We start from the raw sequence: 25,056 nt of genomic DNA on the forward strand, positions 1-25,056 counted from the left end.
GTAGAGACCGAGGCAGAAAGTAGGGTGTGGCTGCCTCTTGGCCAGTCTCTTGAAGGTTTATAAGACACAGAATTTAGACCAAGGTACCCACACACAAACAGCGGGGACACACGTGCTGCCTCCCCCTGTCCCGCATGCCTGGCCTCATCTTTATCTCCTCCAGCCTGGAGAAAGGAGGCTGAGCCCCATCCCTTCCTCAGCACCCCACCTCCCCTTCCTCCTCTGCTCCGGGGGTTGTGAAGAATCCAAGACCCATTCAGGGACTGCTGGTCTGCAGAGGATGCTGCAGCTCCTGTGCTTTCTTCCCTTTTGTGGAGCCCAGGACAGCTCCCTCTCGACCTCTTTGTCCCCCCTTCCCCTTTTTGTCCTCCCCATTCCCCTCTTTGTCCACCCCCTTTCCTTCTTTGTCCTCCCCAATTTTTCTTTCTTCCCCTCTTCCTCTCTTTGTCCTCCTCATTCCTCTCTTTGTCCCCACTCCTTTCTCTCTTTGTCCTCCCTCCCAGTTTCTGTAAAGGGGCTGACCTTCCACAACCCCAAACTGACTTTAGCTTGCTGCCCCGCCCCAAAGCCCCAGCAGCCTGAGCTCAGGAACTTGGAAGTCTAGTCAGCCCCAGGTCCACCTCCAGGTGGAGAATGCACCTGCTGCCCCCTCCCCTAGCCAGTTTGGGTGATGGGGTTGAGAGAAACTACTGGGGGGCACCCCACTGCTCTGGATCTGATGTTAGAGACCCCCTCCACCCCTCTTTCCCCTCTGCTTGAGAGTAAACTAGACCCTCTCTGGAGTGACACCACAGTGTCCACTCCCTCCCACCCTCTATTTAATCTAAGTCTTCTTTGTTTGGAGGAGGATGTGAGTGGGGTGAAAAAGGGTATGTCTCAGTGGTCCTCACCCACTTCCTTTCCCCTTCCCCTTCCCCTCCACACCTCATCCCCCCATCTTTCCCACATCTTTCTGACTGACCGATCCTAAGAATCCTGCTAGAGCCTAAATGGCTGTGAGTGAGATAAGTGCTCCCTCCCTGCTCCTGCCTCAACCCCTGCTTTTCTTCTCCATAACTTCTCTTCCCTTCCCATCTCCAACCTTTTCATGAAGATGAGCCCCTTTCCCCCTCCCAAATTGGCTTCGCTTAGTGCCCAGGATGATGTGTGTAAGGGGGTGGAAGGTCCTGGGAGGATCGATGTCTGTCTTTGTGTTTATATTGTATCTGTAGATAGGATAATGTGTGGGCGCCCGTGTGTGTACGTGTGTGTGTGTGTGTATGTGTTTCTTGCTGAGGGTGTGTGTATGTATGGGTGTGTGTGCTGAAGAGTGAACCTGTGTGTATCTTCTCCTCCTGGACTGCTCCTGTCTCGGGCTTCCCGCCTGCTCAGACCTTTGTCTGGAGGTCTGGGACTCGGGGTGGGGGGAGAGGCGCGGGGTGGCGTGAGATGCGGTAGAGGTCAGCAGGGGGAAGCATTTGGGGACATTCCCACCCTCTCCTCTTCTGGTGGACATTTCCATCCTTTCTTCCCCTCTTTGTCCTCCTCCTTCCCTTCTTTGTCCTCCCCCTCCCCCTCTTCGTCTCTCCATTCCCTGCTTTGTCATTTTCCTTCCCCTCTTTGTCCCCAATCTCCTCTTTGTCCTCCCCATTTCCCTCTTTGTCCCCCCTTCCTCTCTTTGTCCCTCCATTCCCTCCCCTTCCCCAGTCCCAGTCGCCTGAGTTCAGGATCCTAGAAATCCTGGTCAGCCCTGTGCCCATCTCCAAGTGGAGGATGCACCTTCAGCCCTCTCCCCTTCCCTGCCTGGGTGATGCGGGCTAAGAGAAATGGCTCAGGGGTGGAGGGGGCTCCCCAATGCTCTAGGCCTGATGTAAGAAATCCCCTTCCCTCTCCGCACTCTGCTCTGGGAGGAGACTAGCCTCTCCCTGCAGTGATGTCACAATTCCCTCCCCATCCCAACCTCTATAAAGTGCAAGTCTTCTTTGTCTGGAAGAGAGACGTGAGTGGGGTGAGCAGGGAGAGGTCTGCTTGCCCCTCATCCACTTCCCTGCCCCTTCCTCTCCACATCACACCCTTTTCTCCGTTACCCCCATCTTCCCCATATCTTCCAGACTGACCGATACTGAGGGTCCCTTTAGTGCCTAAGTAGCTGTGAGTGAGGTAAGTGCCCCCTCCCTGCTCGTGCCTCAGTCCCTCCTTTTCTTCTTCTTCTCTTCTCTTCCCTTCCTATCCCGAACCTTTTCATGAAGATGAGCCCCACTCTCCCTCCCAAAGTGGCTTCGCTTAGTGCCCAGGAGGATGTGTATAAGGGGGTGGAAAGTCCTGAGAGGATCGATACCTTTGTTTATGCGTGTACTGTGTCTGTAGGTAGGATCATATGTGTATGCCCGTGTGTGTGTTTGTGTGTGTGCTTCTTGGTGAGGGTATGTGTATGTATGGGTGTGCGTGTTGAGGAGTGAAACTGTGTGCTTTCTCCTCCTGAACTCCTGCTTTGGGCTTCCTGCCTGCTCAAACCATTGTCTGGAGGTCTGGGACTGGGTGGGGCGAGGGGAGGTGGGGGTGGGGTAGGGTGCGGTAGAGGCAAGCAAGGGGGAAGCATTTGGGGACAATCCCTCCCTCCCCTCCTCTGGTGGGCATTTCCATCCTTTCTTCCCCTCTTTTTCTTCCCCATTTCCCTCTTTGTCCCCCCTTCCCCCTTTGTCATCTTCCTTCTCCTCTTTGTCCTCTCCCTTCCCTTCTTTGTCCCTCCCTTTCCTCTTTTTGTGCCCCCATCTCCTCTTTGTACTCCCCCTTCACCTCTTGTTCCTCCATTCCTCTCGTTGTCCTCCTTCTTCTTTGTCCCTCCCCTTTGTACTACCCCATCCCCTCTTTGTCGTCCTCCTTCCCCCTCTTTGTCCTCCTCCTTCCCCTCTTTGTTCTCCCCTTCCCCTCTTTGCCCCTCCCTTCTTCTCTTTGTCCTTCTCCTTCCCCTCTTTGTCCCCCTTTCTCTCTTTGTTTTCCCCCTTCCCCTCTTTGTCTCTCCCTTCCTCTCTTTGTCCTCCTCCTTCCCCTCTTTGTCACGCCTTCCCCTCTTTGTTCTACCCCTCCCCTCTTTGCCCTCCTCCTTCCCCTCTTTGCCCTCCTTTCTCCCTATGTCTTCCCCTTCCCTTCTTTGTCCTTCTCCTTCCCTTCTTTGTCCCCCTTCCTCTCTTTGCATTCCCCCTTCCCCTCTTTGTCCCACCATCCCCCTCTTTGTTCTCCCCTTCCCCTCTTTGACCCCTCCTTCCCCTCTTTGTCCTCCTCCTTCCCCTTTTTGTTCTCCCCTTCCCCTCTTTGCCCCTCCCTTCTTCTCTTTGTCCTTCTCCTTCCCCTCTTTGTCCCCCTTTCTCTCTTTGTTTTCCCCCTTCCCCTCTTTGTCTCTCCCTTCCTCTCTTTGTCCTCCTCCTTCCCCTCTTTGTCACGCCTTCCCCTCTTTGTTCTACCCCTCCCCTCTTTGCCCTCCTCCTTCCCTTCTTTGCCCTCCTTTCTCCCTATGTCTTCCCCTTCCCTTCTTTGTCCTTCTCCTTCCCTTCTTTGTCCCCCTTCCTCTCTTTGCATTCCCCCTTCCCCTCTTTGTCCCACCATCCCCCTCTTTGTTCTCCCCTTCCCCTCTTTGCCCCTCCCTTCTTCTTTTTGCCCTCCTCCTTCCTGTCTTTGTCCTCTTCCTTCCTCTCTTTGTCCTTCTCCTACCGGTTTCCATAAAGGGGCCAGTCCTCCACATTCCCAAGATGAGCTAAGCTGTGGTCCTCCCCAGCCGCTACATCCTGAGCTCAAGATCCTGGGAGCCCGGTCAGTCCTGAGCCCACTTCCAGGTGGAGGGTGCAATTGCAGCCCCCTCCCCTAGCCAGTTTGAGAGATGAAGACTGATAAAAAATGGCTCTGGGGTGGGAGTGGGGCTCCCGACTGCTCTGGGCCTGATGTCAGAGATACCGCTCCCTTCCCCCCTCTCTACTCTGGGAGGAGACTAGCCTCTCCCCGCGGTGACGTCACAATTCCCGCCTCATCTCAACCTCTATAAAGCAGGAGTCTTCTTTGTCTGCAAGAGAGATGTGAGTGGGGTGAGCAGGGAGAGATCTGCTTGCCACTCACCCACTTCCTTTCCCCTTCACCTCTTCATTCCATTCTTCCCTCCATCCCCCCACCTTCCCCACGTCTTCCAGACTGACCAGTCCCGAAGGTCCTGCTAGTGTCTAAATGTCTGTGAGTTAGGTAAGTGCCAAATCCCTGCTCCTGCCTCAGCCCCTCCCTTTCTTCTCCTTATCTTCTCTTTCCTTCCCATTCCCAACCTTTTCATGAAGATGAGCCCCGCTCCCTCTCTGCAGCTGGCTTTGTTTAGTGCCCAGGAAGATGCGTGGAAGGGGGTGGAAAGTCTTGGGAGGATCGATACGTTTTCTTAGGCGTGTATTTTGTCTCTAGACAGGATCATTTGTGTGTGTGTGCGCGTATATGTGTGTTTCTCCATGTTGGTGTATGGTTATATGGGTGTGTGTATTTAGTGGTGAAATTGTGTGTGTCTTCTCCTCCAGGTCTGCTCCTGCCTGGGGCTTTCTACCTGCTCAGACCTTTGTCTGGAGATCTGGGACTTGGGTGGGGTGCCATGGGGTGGGATGGGGTGCGGTAGAGACCAGCAGGGAGAAGTATTTGCAGACATTCGCTCCCTCCCCTTCTCTGATGTACGTTTCCATCCTTCCCCTTTCTCCTCCCTTCCCCTCTTTGGCCTCTTCCTTCCCCTCTTTGTCTTCCCTCCCTCTGATTCTTTGCTATACCTTGGGGCTAGGAACAGAAGACACATTCTAGGAAGTCATTCTCTCCTCTTCTCCATATCATTTCTTTTGTTTGACATTCTTTAATTAAATCACATATTTGTTTTTGTTCTGGTTTAAACCAGAACCTGGTAAAAGAGGAGTTTTCATGTACCTTGCAGAACAGAAAGAAGGGCCTGTCCATGAACCTGCGAGTCTCTATGATTTGCAGACTGAAAGAAAAGAGAATTGTTTTAATGTGTATTTCTCTCATTGACAGGGAATTGGAGCATTTGTCATGGGGCTATTGGTAGCTGCCATTTCTTCCTTTGAAAACTTCCTTTTCCTTTGACTATTAAAAAATGGCTCTTAATCTTAGAAACTGGAATCAGTTCCTTCTATACATCCCACATACAACAGTCCTTAGAGAACTTTACCGCAAAGATTTTTCCCTTCAGTTAACTGTTACCCTTCTCATTTTGAATGCATCTGACCTCTTTCTGCAAAAACATTTCAATTTTATGGAAGAAGAATCATCCATTTTATTTTCTGCGTCTCTCTGTTGCTTGTTTTGTCATTTTTCTATTGATTCCTTTTTCCCATCTAATTCATGAATCTATTTGTAGTTTAATTTGAAAGGTGGCATGAGATGTTGATGTCCTACCGAATTTCTGGCAAACTGCTTTTTCTTTTTCCATCGCTTTTTTTATAAATAGTGTGTTCACCCCTTCTTCCCCTCCTCCCAGTTGCTGTATCTGGATTTATTAGACACTAAGTTATTTTATTTGTATGTTTCTTTACATTGCATAACCAATTTTTTCCACTGATGAACCTCTCACATCTTAACAAGTTCCAATTGTTTTCCAGGCACCTAGGTGTCCCACTGGCCCTGAATTCAGGAAGATTCGTCTTCCTCAGAACAAATCTGGTCGGAGACACTTACTAACTGTGTGACCCTCAACAAGTCACTTAGTACTGTTTCCCTCAGTTTCTCATCTGTCATGAGTTGCAGAAGGAAATGGTGAATCACTCCAGTATCTGGTCAGGAAAAGTCAGGCAAGACTAAACAACAAGAACATTTCTTTTAATAGTCACTGATTTGTAATGTAGTTTGAGATTCCCAAAACCTTTTCTGTCCTCCTTACCCTTCCCCATAATTTCCTTTGAGATATTTGACTTATTTTAAAACGTTTTTATTATTTTTTTTCTGTTTCTTCTATCTCCAGGGTATCCCAGCCTCTCCCCATTCTTAAGAACCATGCCATGTAACCAAATGAATTTTTTGTTTTGTTTTAGGGAGGAAAAGAAAAGCCAGCAAAACTGATCAATGCATTCGGGGAAAAGGTGTGCAACGTGTGACGGCTCCTGGATGGGCTAGTGTAATGGTGTTGTCCCATGTTTCTTTTTCAGTCCTATTTTATCTTAAACATTTTTACGGGTATTTTTTAATTTTCATAGTTTCATTCTTTCCATTTCAGTTGTGGCAATTGCCATGTATACATACTGTTTGCTTGGCTCTGCTTAATTCACTTTATATCAGTTCACAAAGATCTTTCCATACTCCTCTATACTCACCACACACATCATTTATTACACCTCTATACTAGTATTCCATTAATATCCCATGCCTTATTTAGCAATCACTTCCCAGTTGGTGAACATCTACTTTGTTTCCAATTAATAGCTGTCACAAAAAGGGCTGTTATAAATATTATGGAGTATATAGGAACTTTTTTCTTATCGGCAGCTTCCCTGGTGTTTCATTGAGTCTTTGTTTCAAATTTAAAAGCTTTCTGGACATTCTTGTTACTTTCTTTGCTTAATTCCAAATTACTTTCCAAAATGGATGTGTCATTTCACAGCTCCAGGTTGTGTTCATCCTTAGTTTTCGAAGAGGACTGTGACGTCAGAGAAATGATGACATATCTTGCACTTGACTTTGTTTTGCGTGAGGGAGGGCTGTGCAAGGTCACCAGTCTCACTTTATCCTCCTGAGCCATCTGGATCCAGTGACCAGATATTCAGCAAGATGACTGGAGACATCCCAGGATGCGGTGGGAGATCTTGGCCTTTTTGGCCAAGTACCTTTTCAGGTACTCACAGCTCCAACAACAAGATATTAGTGTGTATATATTCCCACAGCTTTGTTAGGCATTAAAAATATATTTGTACCATGAAAAGAATTTGATTGGACACCTTCATATGATCTGACAAGTACTTTGCAAGAATTTCATTTGAACCATACAACCACACTGTAATTTACTTGGTACAGGAAATATTGCTCCCATTTTACAGGCATGAAAAATGAGCTTTAGAGAGTTTAAGTGGCTACCCTATGTTCGTACATTGAGTAAGGCAGAACTTCAGTCTAGGTTTTGTGATTCTGATTCTAGGTCTCTCCACTATGCCAATTCACCAGTGGCAGGACAGCTGGTGTTGGAGAGAACAAAACCCCAAATCTGAAATAGTTTTACAAAGAAATTTCTTAAATCACTTGATAGAGGAGACTGAGGCGGAAAGGAGAGTGTGGCTACTTCTTATCCAGGCTCTGGAAGGTTTGTGTGACATAGGATTTAGACGAGGGTACCCACAAATAAACAGCGGGAACAAACGCACTGCCTCACTGGATGCCCCCCTTGTCCTTGGCCTTCCGGCCTGATCTTTATCTCCTCCTACCTGGAGAAAGGAGGCAGAACCCTGCCCCTTTCCCAGAGTCCCCTCTTTCCTCCACTGCTCTGGGGGATGTGAAGAATCCACGGCCCATTCAAGGGCTGCTGGTTTGAAGACGCTGCCGCAGTTACTGTGTTCTGTCTTCCCTTTTGTGAAGTCCAGGATAGCCCTTGACCTTTCCCCACCCCTCTTTGTCCTCCTTTTACCCTCTTTGTCCTTCCCATTACCCTTTTTGCCCTCCCCTTCCGTTCTTTGTCCTCACCCTTCTGCTGTTCATGCTTCCCCTTCCTTCTTTGTCCCCCCCATCCCAGTTTCCATAAACGAGCTGATCCTCCACAACCCCAAGCTGAGCTCAGCTGCTGCCCCCCACCCCTAGACCCAGCAGCCCGTCCTCAGGATCCTGGGAGCTTGGTTAGCCCTGTGCCCACCTCCAGGTGAAGGTTGCAACTTTGGTCCAGTCTCCTAGTAATGGGGGATGAAAGAAAAGCCTCGGGTTGGGGGGGTGTTCCCCACTGCTCTGGGCCTGATGGTAGAGGCTCCTTCTTTCCTTCTTCCCTTCCCCCTCCTCTCGGAGAGGAGATTAGCGCCTCTCTGCAATGATTTCACAGTGTCTGCCCCTCCCACCTTCTATTGAGTGTAAGTCTTCTTTGTCTGGAGGAGGATGTTGGTGCGGCAAGCAGGGGGAGTTCTGAGTGCCCCTCACCCACTTTCCTTCCCCTCCCCCTCCTTGAGTCTCGGGAGAGAGAAGACAGTCTAGGAACACTTCACCTCCTTTTCTCCATAGCATCTCTTTTGTTTGATGTCCTTTAATTTAATGGTATATCTATTTTTTTTCTGGTTTTAACCAGAACCTGTTCAAAGGAGGCTTTTCCGTGTACCTTGTTGTGGAACAGAGAGAGGGGACTGCCCCTGAACCTGTGAACCTCTATGATTTACAGGCAGAAAGAAGAGACTTGTTTTAATGCACACTTCTCTCATTATGAGAGATTTGGAGCATTTTGTCATAGGGCTATTGATGGCTTGGATTCCATACTTTGAAAACTTCCTGTTCCTTTGGCCTGTTAGGGAATGGCTTTTGATCTTGGAAAGTTAAATCACCTCCTTTTATGTCTTGCACATGCAACAGTCCCTGGAGAACTATACTGCAAAGATATTTTTCCTCAGTTAACTGTGGCCTTCCTTATTTTATCAGTATTTTATCAGTTTGTGCAACAGCATTTCAACTTTATCGAAGCAGAATCATTCATTTTGTTTTCTGTGATTTTCCGTTACTTGTTCTGTCATAACATCTTCTCCTATCCATCGATGTGAAAAGTAATTTCTTCCTTGCTCCTCTAATTTGTTATTGATTCCGCTTTTACACCCAATTCATGTATCTGTTTGTAGTTTAATTTGGTAGGTGGTAGGAGGTGTTGATGTCCCATCAAATGCAAACTGCTTTTCCCTTATCTCATTTTAAAAAATAAAACATTATTTTATTTTATTTTCTTCTGTATGTTGAATTCCTAATTTTTCCCATTGATCAACCTGGCAAATTTTAACGAGTTCCAGTTGTTTTCTGATCAGCTAGGTGTCCCACATATCTGTTCTCATACACTTAATAGCTGTGTTACCTTCACCAAGTCACTTAACCCTGTTTCCCTTAGTTTCTCATCTGTCATAAGCGGCAGAAGGAAATGGAAAATCACTCCAGTATCTTTGCAACAAAACCACAAATGGAGTCAGGAAAAGTCAGACAAGAAGAACAATTGTTTTCATACTCACCGATTCGTAGTATAGTTTGAGATCTGCTACTGATAATCACTACCTCAAAACCCTTTCTTTCCTCCTTCCCCTCCTCCCATTATTTCTCTTGATATACTTGACCTGTTTTTAAAGATTTTATTGATGTTTTCTGTTTCTTCCATCACCGGGGTATCCCATGTATGCCTCTCTCCCTATCCTTAAGAGATGCTCCATGTAACAAATTGAATTTTTTGTTTTGTTTCCAGGAGGAAAAGAAAACCCAGCACAACTGATCAATGCATTCAGAGGAAAAACGTGTGCAATGTGTAATACCTGTGGACCTCTCACCTCCTGGATGGGGTAGAGTGATACTGTTGTCTCATGTTTCCTTTTCAATATCACTTGAGTTTTTAACATTTTGTTACAAGTATTTTTAATTCTTTTTTTCTCACTCTTTCTATTTGAATTGTTGTGGTTACTGTGTACATATACTGTTTCCTTGGTTTTCGTTAAATCGCTTTGCATCAGGTCACAAAGATCTTTCCATACTTCTGTGTACTCATCAAACAGATCATTTCTTACAGCATAGTACCAGTATTGGATGACATTCAAGTTCAATGCCTTGTTTAGTCATTGCCCAGTTGGTAAGCGTCTACTTTGTATCCAAACTGATTTCAATCTTATATCTGGACCCAAGTGTCCCAGTAATCTCTTTCCAACCAATGGTTGGCTCCCCTTACTATCTCTGACTTAAGAGCTCCCAAAGCTGTTGCTGCTCCTTCAGTGTGTTAAAATTAATTATCTGAAATAGAAAATAATTTTGAGGTACAAATTTTCCAAAGTAATAAATAATGATTTCATGGTAATGGCTCACTGTTTCCTCTTAAGTCAGGTCTACTAATTCCTCAGCAATTAGTGACAAAGTAGTGATTTACAGGGTTTATTTTTATAACGGAAAAGAACAATAGAAAAATTACAGCAATCTTACAGATTTTGTTTTGAACATAATTCAGTTGGTGCGGGAAGATCCTGGTTTGCTTCTACCAGGCTTTCTTTTCTTTTTTTTAAGTACTTTATTTTTCCCCAGTTGCATGTAAAAGCAAATTTTCACATTTGCTTTTAAAACTTTACAATCCAAATTCTCTCCTTCCCTCCGTCTACCTGCCTTACCCCTTTCCAGTAAGAAGGCTATCAATTCGATATAGGTTATACGTGGGTAGACCTGCAAATATTTACTTATTACTCATACTGTGAAAGAAAACATAGACCAAAAAAACCTGGAGGAAACTAAAGAAAGCAAAATAAACTACGCCTTGGTTGTATTCAGACATGACCAAAATGTATTCAAACACCATCAGCTTTTTATAGGGGATTTACAGCAATTTTCATTCTAATTTCTTCAGAGTTGTCTTAGTTCATTGTACTGCTGAGAGTAGCTAAGACAGTCAGTCACAGCTGATCATCTTACAATATTGCTTTGTTACTTTGTACGTACTTCATTTCACTTTGCATCAACTCATGTAAGCCTTTCCAGGTTTTTCTGAGAGTATTCTCCTCATTGTTTCTTATAATACAGTAGTATTCCATCATAGTCACATACCACAACTTGATCAGTCATTTCCCAATTGACGGGCATCTCCTCAATTTCCAATTCTTTGCCTCCAGAAAAGAGCTATTATACATATTTTGGTACATACAAATCTTTTTTGTTTTTGTTTTTATCGGTTTGGGGATTCAGACCTAGCAATGGTATTGCTAGGGGAAAGGGCATATGTGCTTTTTTAGTGCTTTGGACATAGTTCTAAATTGCTCTACAGAACGGCTGAATCAGTTTGCAACTCCATAAACACCGCTTTAATGTCTAATTTTTCCCATGTCCTCTCTAACATGTGTCCTTTACCTTTTCTGTCATATTAGTCAATCTAATAATTATGTGGTATTACCTCAGTATTGTTTTAATATAAATTTCTCCCAACATTAGTGAGTTAAAACATTTTTATATGGTGATAGATAGCTTTCATTACTTCATCTGAATGTTCATAATATCTTTTGATCATTTAACATTTGGGAAATATCTCTTGCTTTTGTAAATTTCACTCAATTCTCTATATGTTTGAGAAATGAGGCCTTTATCAGAGAAAGCTGCTTCAAAATTTCTTTCAAGTTGTTGCTTACTGTATTTGTCTCCATCCTATTCCCTCCCCATTTATTCTCTCTCTCCTTTTACCCTGTTCCCCTTCCTTAGTGTTCTTTTTCTTTTCTCAAGGCTTTCTTAATCCAAATACATACTGTTAGCAACATTTAGCAGGCAAAGTGATATTACCAAAGAAGTCCTTGCCACACAGCTGAAGCATTTTGTAACAAGAAAGCTTCCTTTCAGAGGGTCTAGTTTGAAATAAGACTGGGATAGAAGAACCTATGGTTTGCCGCTAGAAGCCACCCCCACATACCTCATCCTGCACTTGTCAGAAAGGGACATCCAACCTTAGAGGATTACATGCTTCAACTCACACTCAAGCTCCAGCTGAAGTAAAATAAGGGAACTTATCCACTAAGTCTAGTCATCTCTCCTTTCTCCAGCTTCCAGAAAGGGGAATTTAGCTTTGAAAAAGAATCATTTCTTGTAGCACAGGAATGTTTCCTCATGATCATACACAGCAACTTGCTCAGTCATTCCTCAATTGATGGGCATTCCTTCAATTTCCAATTCTTTATCACCATCAAAAGAGCTGTTAACAAATATTTTTGTACAAATAGGAAGTCTTTCCTCCCTTTTTTGTCTCTTTGGAATATAGACCTAGCAGTGATATTGTTGGATCAAAAATATGCCCGGTTTTATACCACTTGAGGATAGTTCCAAACTGCTCTCCAGAATGGTTGGATCATTTCACAACTCCACCAATGACGTATTAGTCTCGCAATTTTCACACACTCCCTTCCACATTTATGATTTTCCTTTTCTGTTTTGTTAGCAAATCTGATTAGTGTGAAAACGTACCTCAGAGTCATTTTAATCTGCATTTCTCTAATCAGTAGTGATTTAGAGTATTTTTTCTGTTATTATAGATAGACTCGGTTTGTTCATCTAAAAACTAGATTATCATATCCTTTCACCATTTCACAACTGGGGAATAAGTTGTATCCTTATGAATTTGATTCAGTTCTCAATTTATTTGAGAAACGAGTCCTTTATCAAAGACCCTTGTAAAAATTGTTTCCAGCTTTTTCCTTTCCTTCTAATCTTGATTGCATTGGTTTTGTTTGTGTGAAAACTTTTCAGTTTAATACAGTTAAAATTTTCCATTTCACATTCATTTCTTTTGAATTTTTTTGCCGATTTCCCCGCCTATGTTGTAACTTTAAAGTTGATCTCTGCGTTTGGGTTTAGAGGGGACTGTCCAGGTGTTGTAGAAGTGAATTTGCCCATGAGACCAGCCTTGTGGTGCAACAGGACAGTGTTGGATCCTCGCACCACCCTTGGGATCAGGTCAGGTATTGTACGGAAAAAGAACTAAGAAGGAGAAAAGCCAGGGATGACTGCTGGTCAAGTACAAGTTTTCCCATGGGATAATTGAAACTTCTCTTGCTATTTACACCAATCGAGGTTTACATTCTGTGTGGGGTGATAGGTCTTGCTCCCAAACGTAAAACTACTTCAGGAGTTCCCAACTCAGGTAGAGCAACTAGAGCATTTCCTCAAAGTGGGTGGTGAATTTGGAAGGGACTAAGCACTTGCCAAACTTCAGTGCATGGAGAATGATCTCTTTTTTATCCTTCCCAAGCCTCAAGACAGACTTGTGGACAGTGGCTTGGCAACAGTCTTCTGGGATCTCTGAATGTTTCCATCTTGGCAATTCACAGGTTAGACCACTGGGCCTGGAGTTTGGAAGATCTACATTCAAATCCATCCTCAGGCACTTATATGTTATGTGTTGTTGGGCAAGAAAAAGTCATAGTCAAGCACTCTTTCATCTTTCTGCCTCCTCAGTAAGATTGGCAACCCATCTGAAGGTGTCTGTGATTTTACAGAGTGGTCAGGGGCCCTTAGAGGACTGTGGTCATGCTGCTAGCATGAATCTGAGGCAGGACTTGAACTCTGAGCCTTCTTGACCTTGCAAGTGACCCTCTATCCTGAGGCCTCAGAGAATGCCTCTCTTCCATCCAGACACAGTTCAAGCATCACCTATTCCATGCAACTGTTCTTGATTCCAACCACGAGAGGCCCGATTCCCAGACTGCCTTGTACTTTGCCTTTATTTGCATTTATTCTCTATATACTTTTATGGATTTTCTGTCTCATTAGAACCTAAACTTCTAGTGGTTAGGGTCTGTTAAACGGGCAAGGCAGCTGTTGTGGTGTCATCTGGAAAGTATTCATTCAGACTGTCTCCCAATCAAACAAAGGCCTTTATTCAGGGGTAATGCAGCCAACAGCTTTTTTTCCCTCAAGGCAGCAGGCCCTGCCAGGGTGAAAGTTTTCAATTCTTTTATAGGGCAGAAGTGCCTAGGATTAGCTGGTGGGAAAGGCAGTATGTTAATTAGCTCTGACGTTACTCCAGAGTGAGCAATGGTACATGCTGCATGGTTTTATGGTCGATTATTAGTTAGGGGCTGGAGTATGATTGGTTAGTTGAGGAGCTCTAGGTACAAGTTGCTGCCAAGGGCATAGTTCATCTAAAGTGTTTGCATCTCCAGAACCTAGCTCTGTGCCAGTTATACAGAAAGTACTTAAGAAATGCTTGTTGATTGCTTAATTAGGATGGCTACTTGTCTCCCTATGTGCCCATAGGAGGAACTTAATCTACAGCTATAGAGAGAATAAATTAGTGAGTTGTAGGTATAAGCCAGAATAACTATTGATGATTATGTTTACATCTCTTAGTTATAATTTTATCAGTTATCACTCTATTATTTTATCTATCATGTCTAATTCAAGAATTCCTTCATATTTTAATTTGAAATGTGATATGAGGTATTGATCTCCTATCAAATTTCTGTCAAACTGCTTTCACTTCTTCGATATGCTGCCTTTTTTGTTTTTATCAACTATAGACAGTTATTGGTTTTACCAATGTGGACCATTCCCCATGGTAAACCTCTAAGTAGAACTATTTCAAAATAATGTGAATTTTCTTGTGGACTTGGATACAAGAGAGGGAGGAAGGCAGGAAGGGGATCTTGTGCCTGTGAAGGGAGGGGGCCAGGAGTTATGGGGGCTGGGGAGAGAGCAGCAAGAGCAGGAAGAGGATCAGGCTGGTGTTGGGCCAGTCACATGATGTCCTGGCCAGAACTGTGAGGAAGAACATGCGGGGGACAGACGTGTGGAGTTCAGGCATGGCAATACACAGAAGGCAACAGGCAAAAGACACACACTGCATGAGCGTGGATGGACAGAAGTCAAACACGCAGATGCCAGCAACATGGATAAATGAGCAGAGCAGCCAAAAGTCTCCTTTCTCAGCACTGGAGGTCTGAAGTCAAGACCTGATCCTGAGGCTGCAGAAGTGGAAGGAAATCACTCTGCATGTCCAAACCCCTTTTCTTTCCCCTTCCTACCTCTCCATGAATACCCTTGACCTCATTTTAAATAGTTTTTATTGGTATTTTCTGTATCTTACATCGTGGTATCCCATGTATCCCTCCTCCTCCCTTTCCTCCTCCCTGAGAGCCATGCCATGTGACAAATGGTATTTTTTTTGTTTTAGGAGGGAAAAACAGTCAACATAACTATGTAGTACAAAGAAGAAAAAGATACCTGTTGTGGGAGACACTCTTTCTGGGAACATTCCAGGTACTGCAGGATCGCTGTCTGTCAAAGCACATTTACTCTCTGAACACTCAGAGGAAAAGATAATTGTTGTGGGAGACACTCTTTCTGGGAACATTCCAGGCACTGCAGGATCACTTTCTGTCGAAGCACATCTAGTCTCTGAACACGGAGGGAACGATACTTGCTGTAGGAGACACACTCTCTGGGAACATTCCAGTTACTGCAGAATCACTTTCTCTCAAAGCACATCCACTCTCTGAACACTCAGAGGAAAAGATAATTGTTGTGGGAGACACTCTTTCTGGGAGCATTCCAGGCACTGCAGGATCACTTTCTGTCGAAGCACATCTAGTCTCTGAACACGGAGGGAACGATACTTGCTGTAGGAGACACACTCTCTGGGAACATTCCAGTTACTGCAGAATCACTTTCTCTCAAAGCACATCCACTCTCTGAACACTCAGAGGAAAAGATATTTGTTGTGGGAGACACTCTTTCTGGGAACATTCCAGTTACTTCAGGATCGCTCTCTGTGGAAGCACATCTAAGCTCAGAACACTCGGAGGAAAAACATACTGGTGGCAGCAGCCACTCTCTCTGGGAGCATTCTAGTGTAAGAAAGAAACTGGGAAGTCTTTCTGGACAAAGAAACCAACCTTTAGGAGAAACTTAGGTGGCGTCGATAGTCCGTCCAGTACGGTCTGTGACCCCACCTTTGTTTCTCCTAATAAAGGTTGATTTCTTTGCCCAGAGAGGCTTTTTCAGTCTCTTTCTTACACCAGGCTTGCTCTCTAGGGAAGCCCATCTACTCTCTGAACACTCAGAGGAAAAGACATTTGTGGCAGGAGACACTCTCTCTGTGAACGTAACAGTTACTACTGTCGTGCTCTCCCTGAAAAACATCAAGGGAGGGCTTTGAAGCGTTCCTGATGAAAAGACCAGAGTCGAAGACAAAATCAAATACAAGACTCAAAAGAATCATTAAAAGGTAAATATGAAAGAGAAATCGTAAGCAACTCAACAAAGTTAGATCATGTATTTTACTATAAGGAAAGATGATACACATATCTTCGAAGTATTTTATTATTATTAGTGGAGGTAGAAGGATTCCACATAGAAAGAAGGTTTGGGAGTGAACCAGTTATATCAGGATGATGTAAAATAAACGCATAGGTGAGAAATATGGATACCCTGAGAGGAGGCAGAAGGGAGAGAAAGAATGTGGGGAGTGATCTCACATAAAATAGATGTGCAAGGAAGAGCTTTTACCCTGCAGTGGAAAATGGTAGGGAGGGAGTGGCCAAGGTCTGAACCTCAGTCACATCTAAGCTGATTCAAAAAATATCTATATACTTATGTCTGTATCTATATATACTTACTCAATTGGTCATAAAAATCCATCTTACCGTAGAGGTAGGTAAGAGAATGGGAAAAGAGAAAGAAAACGTGGTGATAAAAGGGTAGGTTGATAAAAGAATACAGCGGTCATATGCAAAACCGAAATTAGAGTAGGGACAGGATAAAAAGAGAGGGAGAAGCGGGAAAAGAAAAAAAAATAGGTTGGAGGGAAATGCATAGTTAGTAATCCTAACTGTGTAAATGGGATGAACTCACTCAAAAAACGGAAGCAAGTAGCAAAATAGATTGGAAAATAGCATCCAACAATAGGTTTGTTCTTTTTTTTAAACAAAAAAAGACATTTGAAAGCAAGAGAGAACCACAGAGTTAAAATAGGTGAGAGTAGCAGAAACTGTTATATACTTCAGGTGAAGTAAACATTGGAGGGGCAGTAATCATAGCCTCAGACAAAGCAAAAGCACATATAACCTTATTAAAAGGCGTAAGAAGGGAAACTACCTCTTGTTGAAAGGAAACACAGACAATGAAATAATATCACCAGTTAATATAAGTTTGGGAAAGGACATAGGTTTCAAATTCTTAAAGGATATGTTAAAGGAATTAGGGAAAGAAACAGACAGTAAAACTATAATAGTGGGGGACCTCAACTTTTCCCTCTGAGAGCTAGATAAACCTAATCATAAAATAATTAAGAAAGAAGTTAAGAATAGTAGAATTTTAGAAAACTTAGACATGAAAGATTTCTGGAGAAAAGTGAATGGTAATAGAAAGGAGTACAGACACATGTTGCTTTATGTAAATTCACACTATACAAATTGTACTTTATGTGAAGAATTCTGTAAGAAATCTGCATTCCGAACATACATCTATGTAAACTTTACTATAATGTACTGGGATCTCTTACTGCTCCTTCCCCTCAACTTGGAGCTCTGTGGCCTCCTACTACCCACCCACCCCACCCTGGAAAGAAAAGCTAAAAAAATACTGCAAGTAAAAGCAGAAGAACAGACCTGCAGAGAGATGACACCACCACTACTGGATTGGGACTTTGCTTGAGACCTCCAATGCTGAGAGAGGAGACCTTGGTTTCAGTGTGCCCACCTGCCCAAGAGTTTGGTCTCCACGTTTTGATATTTTGTCCATCCACGTTGTCCATCCATGTCACCTTTCTATCCCTGGTCCTCACTGTGTGTAGCCAGTCTGCTCCTGAATGCTTCCCTCTCTGGCCCCTATGTTTCTGCCTGCCTGCATATTCTTCCTTTCAGTTCCAGCTAGGCTCTCATGTGGCCACCAGCCATGCGTTCCTCCTCCTGCTCTTCTCTGTTCCCAACTGCCACTTATCCTTGAGCCACATACTGGCCCAACTTCCATGGGGGTAGAATCCCTTTCTTGCCTCTTCTCTTTTCCACGTCCCTGAGTTAATTCACATTCTGTAAAGGGTCTGCGCAATGGTTCACTTATGTTGTTGTTTTTTTAATATGTATTTGACATTTCATTTTTCTTCACTTACATGTAAAACATTTTTCACATTAATTTTTAAAACTTTGAGTTCCAAATTCTTTCCCTTCCTCCTTCCCAACCCACCCTCCCCCACTGAGCAGGCAAGATATTGGTTACAGGTTATTTTTGTGTCGTCATGCAAAACATATTTTTATATCAGTCATGTTGTAAAAGGAAACGTAGCCCCCAAAAAACTTAAGAAAAATAGAGATAAAAAATATGCTTTGATCTGTATTCAGACACCATCAGTTCTTTCTCTGAGGATGTATAGCATCTTTCATCATAAGTCCTTCAGAGTCGTCTTAGATCTTTATATTATTGGGAATAGCTAAGATGTTCACAGCTGATTATCTTATGATCTTACTGCTATTGTGTGCCATGTTCTCCTGATTCTACTCGCTTCACTTTCCTTTGATTTACTTAAATATTTCTGTTTTTTTTTTTCTGAGAGCATACTGATCACCATTTCATATAGCACAATAGTATTCTATCACAATCAGAGACCCAGTTTATTCAGCCATTCCACAATTGATGGGCATCATTTCGGTTTCCAATTCTTTGCTACCAGAAAAGAGCTACTTTAAATATTTTTGTATGTATAGATCCTTTCCATTTTCTAAAAAAAAATCTCTTTTGAAATTCAGACCTAGTAGTTTTATTTTTAGATCAAAGGGTATGTATGGTTTTATAGCCCTTTAAGCATAGTTCCAAATTGCTCTATGGAATAATTGAATTAATATCTCATTTTTCCTACATCCCCCCATTTTCTGTCCTATTATCTAATCTAATAGGTATAAGACGGTACCTCAGCATTGTTTTAATTTGCATTTTTCCAATAATTAGTGAAGTAGAGCATTTTTTCATATGGCTGTAAAGAATTTTGGTTACTTCAACTGAAAAATTACTGGTTCTCTCTTTTTATAATTTATCAATAGGGAAATGGTACCTACTTTAAAAATTTGACTCAGTTCTCTATATGTTTGAAAAATAAGGCCTTTACTGCATTTTGAGTTCCATATTGTATCCATCCCACTTTGCCTTTCTTTCTCCTTGAGAGTGATCTGTTAAAGGTTATTGTGGGGTCTCAATTGGTGAGAAGTGAAAAACGATAAAAATTTAAACCCTGTAAAAGGTGGAAGCCCAAACATGGTGAAAAAGCCATAACTTAGGGAAGGAATTATCACATAAACAATGAATTATAACTTAAGATACTATGATTGATAAAAGCTGTAACAAGGTGATTGTTACCCCTATGTGACCAGTACATGATCAATACACAAATTTGCGTTTGAGTATAACATTGGCTTAATGCCAAGCCCATTGCTAAGCAGAAAAACAAAAATATGCACCAATAAGTACTGATACATTCTCTAGGTCCTCCTGCCTTTGCCTGCTTTATCTAATTGTCACAGGGATTTTGGGGATCTTTTGCAGGGATCCACTGAATGCTCTGACCACCATATCACACGGAAGATTGCTCCTGTCTTGTAAGTATTCCCAACAATTGGTTAAAGTACTGCAAATAATCAATTTGGAGATCCTTGGCCTCTTCCTTTGCTATCAAAAGGAGCACCCCATGGTCATGGGACATGTACAGGGTTCCCTAGCCAGAGGATTTCTGGACCTTTCAATTGTCATTGTCTGTAGGATACCAAGGGAATACCAAAGGAGTAGGAGATAGGTGAAGGGAGGGATTCCTAGATGGCCTCCATGTGGGGGTAGTGGTCCTGTGTTGGACATCTTTGGACCACCATGTAAGTGTGAGGATAACCTGAAAACAATAGAAGCGCTAGAGTTCCTTCTGATGGAATCATGTTCCATTAGGTTGGGAAAAGAAGGACGACAAGTAGTGGCAGATATGAGACATGCTCTTTTTCATATCACTGAACAAAAAGCCACTGCCAAGTTCCTAGACTCAGTGGCTAAGAACAGAAAATTGCTGGAGGAATTGCAGTTAGAAGAAACACATACAGACATTGGTTTTCCAGTTAGCCAGGTTGAAGGGAGTTAAGCATGTAGACAGGAAAGCAACAGAGCATGTAATTTTGATAGAGTCTCCTTCTCCTTCTCTCTCACTGCAGCAACTTGGGTGGGTGAAGAGAGGAGAGAGAAATCAAAAATATACTTAGCGAAGTGAAGATTATCTGAGTAGAAGCAGAATTTGCAAGAAACAAGACGTGCTGGCAAATCTTTCTGTGTCTTGTTAATTAAACTCCTAAAAGTTAAAAAAATACTCTTTATCTCCCCCTGCATTCTTGAATTGTGGCCAGTTTCTGGGGTGCAAAAGAACAGAGAAGAAAAAAGTGACAGAGGAATCTTCTCCCCCCTCCCCCCAGAATGACAGATTTATTCAGAGAAGGTCACTTCGCTGGTTATAAAGAGATGAGTTTGAGGGTTTTGTCAGTGAAACCTTCAGGGTGAAGAGAGGGAAGAGGCTACACTTTGGAATAGAAGTGACACTTAACCCTTTCCTGGCTCACACAAAAGGGAAAGGTTTGTATGAATTGGCAAACAATCAAAAAGTAACTAAGTTTGATTGGAATATCTAGTTAGAACTTAAAGAGTATTACAAATTAAATTTAAGTACTGGTCAATTTAAAAATAACCTTAATTTAGTATATGTTAAAATTTGAAATATAACTATAAATTATGAGACCCCTGTCTATTTTAAGAAATCATAGAGAGCTATGAGCAAATTGATAAGCTATGAGTTCCTTCTGAGACTGTGGAACCAAGATTTGAACTAAATCAAAACATGCTCTTAAGTGTGATAACTGCGGTAGATTAAATCTCAATACCAGATTGTCCCTTTTATAATCGTTGACAGTGGATTGGCTGGAAATAGTGGACTCCATAATATGAAATGACTGGAGTAAGTAACATTTGTGTAAAACGTAATGCTAGAGACAGTATTAAAATCATAATCACATATTCTATGTAATACCATTTCAAACACAGATCGAGGTATTTAAATTCATTGTTGTCACACTTTAAGTGAAATAGTGTCTCTCCTATTTTTAAGATAATTTAGAATTTATTATGTGATTTGACACTAAAACAAACTGGGAAAATACATAGTTCTGAAATTTATTAACTGGGTGACCTTAAGCAAGTTACTTACCTCAGTTACTAAATTTATTAAACCTCGGTTTACTTCACAAAAGTATAAAGTGCCTAAAACAATGCCTGGCATAGAGTAGACACTATAAATGCTAACTATTATTATTAGCTCCTTAATTAGATGTGACCAATATACGATGCCAATGGTAATGAAATGCCTGATTTTTGGTAAAAGATAATTTGGAAATGCATTCAACAGGACTGAAGTCACCTGACCAATAATGGATTTGTTTCAAGTTTCAAATACATAATAATGCTTCAGATTGATAAAATTTATTCAGGTAAGTCAAGCATAATCTAAAAGTGGAAAAATTGTCTAAAACCAATTATGTCATTTTATCAGCCCCACTAACTCTGCTTTATACTGTTTTATAACTGTCATTTGGAGAACTATTTCCACCTTTGCCTGTAGTTAAGAGGAAGTTACAACTAAAATAATTTGGGTATCACTTATGAAGGTGGTTAACTAAACTATTTTGAGGCTATTGTTTTAATCTTAAAACCTAAAACTGGTCATTGATTACTTTGTGTGGAAAGGAGATGAGGTGAAAGCCTTATCTGGATTGGTTCTGCTCATTCAGATCAGTCCTCCTTGGGGTATGAGGGTGTGCAGTACGGTTACTCTATTCCACCCTGGATGTGTGTGTGTGTGTGGGGGGGCAATGGTGTCAAAGATCACAGCCCACAGCAGCTCTAAGGGTGGATAGTAGGCATATTTCCAACTCCCCTCCCTTAGAAAGACGGCCAAGGTCACCTACAATACAGGGTTATATAGGGTGACTGGAGGTTCTCTGTGGCAGTTACCATATACTGGGATCTAAAAAATAAACAAATCCTCTCTGCTCTGGCAGATGCTGGTGCAGAATGCATGATGCGATATGTGATCCCGAAAAGACATCCTGACAAGTGGATAGCCATAGAAGTATATGGGGGAAATTCAGTCAGAAAAAAAACAAACTTAGAGAGAAAATAAGGACTAGCCAAAATACGTGGCATTGCAGAGGAAAAACATATCATGGTATGGACAGACAAGCAGGGGCATCAGGATCAGCCCCTTCTCTAGAGTCCCTATCAATTCCCCTTATTTTGTAAGCTCTCCAGGTTTCTGGAAATTATCTCTGTGAGCATGTTCATCAGTCCTGGGAAACACCTTGTTTGAGTTATGGACTTCATAAACAATTAACTTGACGTGCAAATCCTTAGATATGCAAGCTTACATATGATATAGAAATTATTACTTATTGTTTTTTACACTACTCAAATTTAAATTTGAGATAAAAAGAAAACAAGTGAAATATGTTCAGTGAAACCTCTCATGTAATAAGCCTTGATGAATTTGTATTTTTTATTGCAGTTCCATGACAGTAAAATATAATTGAATCTAACCCTAAGCTATGATTAGTGAAACTTGACATCTGAGGTAAAAATTTTTGAGAATGTGACCGATTTTATTTTGACGTTTGAATTTAGGTATATCTGTCTGATGAATCATCAAGTCAGCAATCTATCGTTCCAGAGAAATGCCACAAGTTACTAAGAGGCAATGTCATCCTTAAGTGTTACAGGTAGAAGTCTGCATCTGGCAAAAAGTCAAGAGGACAACCTTGGCATCAAGCTAAGATGGGATCCTCCTGACTCAGTTTTTTCGTTATGTTCTTTTAAATATGAATGTTTCCCACCTGACTATTCCTGCATCTGGTGGTGAGGTAGAATTATTAGTATAATGTTGGTTGCTAAACTGTGACTCATATCTGAAATCAAACACAGCTGAGGAAGTTTTATCCTGTCATATATGTGCCCTTAGGCTTAAGCCTAAAGGACTCATTTGATGTATTTATAATCTTGTCCCTGTTTTTTTTTTCTTTTATGAGAAATTCTTGTAATGAGAAGAAGGGGTCAGAAAAGATATGAGCACAATACAAGTATGTGAGATCTTGCTGTTTTTAATCTGAATGTGTATTTGTTCCATATCCCAAGCAACTAGGTAAATGATTATTCAGGCTTGTCATCTGCCTGCCTACATTTTCATGTGAAATAGTCCTTCAAATAGCTCATCCTTTCTGAATAATATGGGGACACCTAGGCAAAGATAAAAATATTTATAGAACAAAGATATCTACTTATTAATTTGTGGGGTGGAAATCAAAAACATCTTCAGTTTGGTTTAGGGAGCAGAATTTCAGTACAAACAATTTTCTTAAAGGGATGTAATGGCCCCTTTATTGTGTTACATTCATAGAAAAGTCAATTTCATTAAAGTTTATTACTAATTTCGTACAAACACATTTTATTATAAACAACTTACTTGCCTGCACTGTTTTGGAATTAATAATTTAAGTATCTTTTTAAGTCTTTAATTTTGATTGGAGTCAAGTCAGCTTCTTATAAGTAAATTCATTTGTGTAACTATTGAACTCAGTGCTGGAAAACTTCTACACGCAAGAATATTGTGACTTGTATTTTCTTATATAGATTTGATTCCTCAATACCATCTGATCTTTCTAAAGGAATTGGAATCAGAGTGGAAACTTTTGAAAAGATGACGAGATCAGACAATTCTGCATGTCAGATGTAAATGATTCAAATGGCATATGTGAAAAACCTAAATTTTCTGAACCTTCAAGCAAACTGTGGGTTCCTATGTTGAGGCTCCCTTGTTAAGATCAAAACTCTAAGGCTTAAAGTAGTTTTTGCAGTATGGTATAGTTATTGGAGAAGTAACATTTACGAGGTTATACTAATTTGAATTGAGATCTGTTTTGAAAAGTATTTTGGCAGGAACATCTAAGGGGTCTCCACCAAGAACTGGGAACCAGAAAAACAATTCTGATGAAGAGTTGCCCCTGAGGACAATAAATTTTTGATATTACCCCAATAAAAGATGTTCCAGAAACCAGATAACTACATGGGAAGCTGAATTCCAAGAAGAAATTTATTAATTAAATGGATTTTGGGGGTGGGTTGATGATCATCGTTGTACATGCCTCTCCTTGAGAAAAAAAAAGGGTAAATTGAGAAAATCAAACTGTTCTGATCTCATTTTGTAATTGATTCTATTTTTTCACCCATAATATGTTGTAAAACCACCCAAGCCATGCTTATTTGTCTCTGAACCCAGTTCAGAAACTCAGCTAGCCTGTACTAAGTTCCGAAATTCAGCTCTCCCATTAATCCCCAAAAGCCATTGGTTCCTCTTTCACCTACCCAGTGGTGGGATTGAAGAAAATTGTAACAATTGTGATAATGTCCTCATTGGTCATAGTTTTTTTCGTGTCTGTGCTTATATTACTTGTGTGGTTTACACTTACCAAAGAGACCACCCTGACTGTACCCAAAAAGGTTCTAAACACCCTAATATACAGCTGCCCCAGGGACCTTGCAGACAACATTTGGAAAGAACATACTGGCAGCTTTTCAGTGGTGGATTCTGGGGTCCCAAATGGGGAAAAACCAAAAATACAGTGAAAAGTGAAAAGCCATAAAAACTTGAACTCTGTGAATGGTGGAAGCTTGAGCAAGGTGACATGTTAAGAAATCAAAACTTTGTCACAATTTAAAATACTGAGTGAATGATCACATCAACAATGAGTCATAACTTAAGATACTATGATTGCTGAAAGCTATGATAAGAATATCATGACCCATATGTGACTGGTACATGATGAATAACCAAACATATGTACGGGCATAATGCTGGCTTAAAGCCCAAGCCCACTACTAAGCAGAAAACCATAAACATACACTAATGAGAAGTGATACTCTCTGTAGCTCCTCGTTCCTTTGTTTTCTATAATTACCCTGGGGATTTGGGGAGTCTTTTAAGGGGATCCACTGAACTGGGTGGCTGCCATCCCAAACTGAACATTGGCCCTGTTTTGTAAGTATTCATAATGATTGATTAAACTGCTACTTATAATCAGTTTGAAGAACATTGGTCTATTCTTTTGGTATAAAAAACAATACCCCACAGTTATGGGGCTGGTACAGGGTTCCCCAGTCATGGAAATTTCCAATCTTACAGATATTCAAGGGCACTCCATGTAAAACATTTTCATATTTCCCAGATCTCAGTTTGACTGAGACAATGTCCTTTCAGTGATTAAGGTTAGGTAAGAAATGAGGTAGAGAATGGCTTTGAATTGCTTTAAAAAAATGAATGTGGGTTGGAAGACT

The 25,056-nt window shown here is 41.8% G+C and overlaps 1 long non-coding RNA gene across 4 annotated transcripts; it reads left to right on the forward strand.

Annotated features, from left to right (window-relative positions):
• The first annotated feature begins 4,212 nt into the window (after window positions 1-4,212).
• LOC140515603 (uncharacterized) lies at window positions 4,213-24,802 on the forward strand. Of its 4 annotated transcripts, none has more exons than XR_011971102.1 (4): window positions 4,213-9,494; window positions 19,198-19,250; window positions 21,083-21,164; window positions 22,354-24,802. It is a non-coding gene; the product is annotated as an uncharacterized lncRNA (long non-coding RNA). The 4 variants fall into 4 exon arrangements; XR_011971098.1 differs by lacking the exon at window positions 21,083-21,164 and having other exon boundaries at window positions 4,213-6,832; window positions 9,401-9,494; XR_011971101.1 differs by having other exon boundaries at window positions 19,198-21,164.
• The last annotated feature ends 254 nt before the right edge of the window (window positions 24,803-25,056 follow it).

This window comes from Notamacropus eugenii, chromosome X, assembly GCF_028372415.1.
Source record: "Notamacropus eugenii isolate mMacEug1 chromosome X, mMacEug1.pri_v2, whole genome shotgun sequence".
Classification (NCBI taxonomy): domain Eukaryota; kingdom Metazoa; phylum Chordata; class Mammalia; order Diprotodontia; family Macropodidae; genus Notamacropus; species Notamacropus eugenii.